Source organism: Oxyura jamaicensis, chromosome 22 (assembly GCF_011077185.1).
Source record: "Oxyura jamaicensis isolate SHBP4307 breed ruddy duck chromosome 22, BPBGC_Ojam_1.0, whole genome shotgun sequence".
In the NCBI taxonomy this organism is placed as follows: domain Eukaryota; kingdom Metazoa; phylum Chordata; class Aves; order Anseriformes; family Anatidae; genus Oxyura; species Oxyura jamaicensis.
The window spans coordinates 4,661,880-4,666,392 of record NC_048914.1 but is presented as its reverse complement, the minus strand read 5'-3'; positions in this window follow the sequence as shown (position 1 = coordinate 4,666,392).

Genomic DNA, 4,513 nt, shown 5'->3' with positions numbered 1-4,513 from the left:
CGAATGGGCCAAGCCTCCCCTGCTCCCTGCCTCGGGTTGTGTCTTCGCCTGTTTCCGCTGAACAGATAGTACCCTGCTATCTTTCACTGAAACATCATGTCCAATTTATCCCTTGATTAAACCCATATTTTGCTTGGCTATATGTCAAATATAAGAGGGCCGCACTCAAGTGAACTAATCTTGGTTTACTTGCCAGTAGGTAATTTGATAGACAATTTGGCAGGCATCCACTCTAGAATTAAGCAAACCTGAGCAATAAAGATGTAGAAAAACAATCCTGAAAAGCCATAATGAGCCGTCTATTTTCATTCAATAGCAACTTGTTCCACTTTTGCTTCTGCTGCCACGCAGGACCCGGCGCCTGGCAGTGCCCGGGCAGGGTGGGCACCACTCGGCCAGAGCCCCACGAGCAGCCCCGAGCCCGGTGCTTCTAACGCTGCCCTCGGGGTGGCAAGAGGAGCCCTGGCTCCAGATCTGCTTGCTGAAGAGGCAGCAGGAGGATCTGATGAATCCAGTCTCAGAAACTGCTCCTGCACCCACGTCCCTGCCCTGCTCCCAGGGGTGCCTCTGCCTGCAGCTGCACCAGGGTCGTGCCGTGCATCTCGCCCCGTGGCCGGGCAGGAGGGATCCCCCCCGTGCTTTTTAGCACCAGCAGGAAAAATTCCTTGGCACCACTTTCCCCCCAGCAGGTCTCTGACTTAGGGCAGCAGACCCCGGCCGGAGCAGCACCAGGAGCACAGTTCTGGCTGTCAGGAGGGGTGAGGACAGGTTGTCGGCAGCACCCACGGGCGCACTCCTCGAGCAAATCCCACCGGGGGCTGTGACGCCTGCAGAAGGTCCCCGGAGGTGGCACGGCCAGGGCTGCGTTTCGGTGCTGTGCTCCTGGGGCTGTGGACAGAGCAAAGGGGCTGTCAAGCCGCCGCCGCGCTGCTCCATTCCTCATAATGCCATTATGTATTGCTGGTATTAATCACGCCGCTAGGTAAGCATTATGGCACTTTTATGGTAGCTTTGAAGCTAATCTGTCACTAATGCCTTCTGGATTATCATGATTTCTTACAGTTGTGATTCATTAACTCAGATGCCTAATAGAATTAGTATTAAACATCTTCCATAGATTTCTGCCTCAACATGTTGAGTTTTGAAAGCCTTTTCAATATTTCATTGTGTTGTATTAAATGGCATGTCAGGCACATTGTGTGGTCTCCTGCAGAACCTGGCGCAGGGAGAGCCACCGGGGGCCGGCTCCTGGGACCAGGGCTGGGGCATTGCGGGGCCGGATCCTGCCTGGGGAGGCTGTGCAACATCACGAGGGGATTCCAGACAAGCTCGGTGGCACAGCTGCTCGCTTCCAGGCACGTGAACCCGTCACCAGATGATGAAGCTGGTACAGAAGAGGTTAATCTGCTTTGAGGATAGAAAATGCAGTGCAGGTACTAAATATGATTGTGATCATTACTTGGCCCTGGAGGAATCCTTTCCCTAGACACTGCAGTGCCATTCCTAGTAGGACTATTATTCCTAATAATCAATATTAATTTTCAATGCATTCTCTGGAGCTCAGAATTATTTTCTTGTTTAGGATAAGATCTGTATCTTGAAGCAGCCTAAAAAGAGGTATTATTAGTATTAGTATTATTTGCATTATCACTATTATCTTGGGTTTAAAAAAAAAAAACTTATTTAGATAGCCATCTCTCCCCGGCAGCAGGTTGTGCAGCTCACAGACCTTTATCTGCCTACCTCCATCTGCGTGTTGCGGGTAACAAAATTTTACAGTTATTGTTATTAATAACGCAGGGCCAAGACCAGAACAAGGCTGTGCGTGTGTCCGTGAGGCCGGGCAAGGCAGCACGATGCCTCCTGCTTGCTTTGGGGGTTTCCCCAAGCCGTGAGCCCCCAGCCTGGCTCTGCTGGGGCACCCGGCCCGGCTCTGCTGGGGCACCCGGCCCTACAAATGAGCAGCCAGGGGACGGTGCCGGCAGCGGGCTCTGGGAAGAGCCTGAACTTTGGGATGCTCCTCTGAACCCGACGGCAAAACCTTCCCGGAGCGCGCCTGCCCTGACCCCAGGAACCCCGCGCGGAGGCCGTCAGCTAGGAAAACAGCGCGGGAGAACTTCAAAGCGGTGATTAGGAGCAGCTGTGCAAATTGACAGACCCAGGAGGGGCGAGGAGCTGTACCTGTACCTGCCTGCTGCTCCTCCTGCCCTTGCGGGGGCTCACGGAGCCCCCCAGATGCAGCCGGCACTAGTTTGCTTGGCACGGAGCAGCGGGGCCGGCGCTGTTCCCCCGCCAGTGTTAATAAAATTCCTCTTGCGGGGTTTGAGAAAGAAACGCTGTTTTTAGCAAGGCTCCTCTGGAAAAAAGGTCAGCTTTGGGGCAGGCGTTTGACTGATAGCCTGCGAGCGGCGAGGGGGAGAGGGGTCGCTGGGAGGCTGTGAAAGGTGGCTTGTCCTGCTGCCAGAGTCAACGTGTGCCTGTGATTGAAGCCCACATCCTACCCTGCTCCCGCTGCCATCCATCACGCCCGGCACCGACAGCCCCACAATTTGTAAGCGGCCCCGCTCCCCCTGCAGCAGCTCCGGGCATCGTGGTGGGGACGCACGTTCACAAACGAGGGACAACAGGGAGCAAGCACCCCCCTGCATGAAGAGCCTTGTGCAGGAGAGGGGACACCGGCCCCGGGCTGGGGTCCCATTGCCTCCTGTCCTGTCCCCCCCCCCGCCTCCTGGGGAGAAGTCCCCTCCATGGGAAGGGATGCGCCCTGCTCACAGCAATGCTCTGCTCTGAGCGTTTTTCCATCAACATGAAGGATTTCCCAACTGCAAGTGGCTTCTCAGAGAAACCCTCTGATTTTATTTTATTTATGTATTTTGGTGTGTGAGTGCATGTTCAGGGGGAAAGCAGTTCTTAAAACTTCTTTATCTCAGTTGCCTAAAGTGGGCATTTAAACCCTCCGTTTTGATTACAGAAACAGTTTTGTTCTCTCCTGGATTTATTTAATGAAACCCTGAAACTCCCCAAAGCAGAGCTTGGCCAGGAAGAATCCTTCCCCCTGCACCCCCAAGGAACATCGCCGCTGGGGCTGGGGCTCCAGCGTTTCTCCCCAGATTGGAAAAGCCACTTTTCAGAGGAACGTCCTGCTATAAAAGGAGGAAAACCAGGCGGTTCCAGCGCTGGGACGAGGGCTGCTCACTGCAGCCTTTGTTTCAGGGAGTGAAAGAGGCGGTCACGGGACGGCAGTCAGCCGGCAGGACAAGGAGGGGGGCGAGGAGAAAACTTTAATTAGGGTAACTTGAAGGCGGGCTTTAACCGACAGCCGGCGGGAGGCCCGGTTTGATCTCCTTGTGGGACAGAGCGTGTGATTAATTGTGGCCTGTCGAGGGGACGGACACCTGCCCGTCACATGCCTGGGCTCCTGGCGCGGGCTTTGATCTCGCAGGCTGCGTGGGAGGGTGCTGGGTGGGCACCTCGGTGCGCGCCCCCGCGCTGCTTTCTTGCTGGCTGCGGGGGGTCTGGGGGACAGGGGGGGTGGCGAGGAGGGGTCTTGGCCTGGGGTCAGCCCGGGAGGAGTCCGGGGATCACCCCAAGGGTAAGGTCTGTCCCCGACCCAGGAGGTCTATGTGTCTCATGGGAGAAATAGCCAAGAGAGCAGAGGGGATGCTTGGACCCCAGCACTGCCACAGAGCTGCACTGGGAAGGTCCCCTCGGCCCCTGGACCTGCTTGTGACCAGCCCAGGACACAGTGGGGCTGATGCTGGGGCAGGCGAAGGGGTGTCCTGCGTGGTGTCCCCACCTTTCACCATCCCACTAACACCCCGTGACCATGTGCCACCAGCTGGGCACAGGGAGGGGAGCACAAAGCCACCCAGGGCTGCTTGGGGAGCAGCCTCACGAGGTGTCCTCGATGGGGACAGGGCCACCCAGCCCTTCTCCAGCAGGGTTTTCACACCTGGGGAGCCATGCAAAGTGGAAGGAACAGGGTCCACGTCCTGCCCTATGGGTGCTGTCCTGCAGGGAGCCTCTTGCAGCACCCTCCCGGCTCCGCTTGCCCACCCGCTGCTGCCCACCCGCTCCCCACGCATTTTGAGGGGTGATTGGCACGGGCTCCTTTGCTCCTGGGCCCGGTCCCGGTTTATTCTCAGCGCTGACATTTGTGCCAAGCAGGCAGAGCACGCCGTGCCTGCTGCCCGGAGCGGGAGTGGGTCCTGCGGGGCGAGAAAGAGGATCCCGACAGCTCCGGTTTCAGCCTGACCTTGAGAGCGCAGCGGGGAGGGGACCCCCTCGGGCTGCCCCCCATTGCAGGGGGGCACCCGGTGGGGACAGGCAGCCAATTTTTGGCAGCGCTGGGGGGATGCTCGCACTGTCCTCGGCAGCTGGCTCTAAGGGGCGAAGGATGAGGGGACACGGCACTGCTGTGGTGGGTAAAGCCATGCCCATCATTGCTGCCACAGCTTTGGGAGCCTCCCTGAGCTGTTGGGGGGGGGGGGGGGGGGGGGGGGGGGGGGGGGGG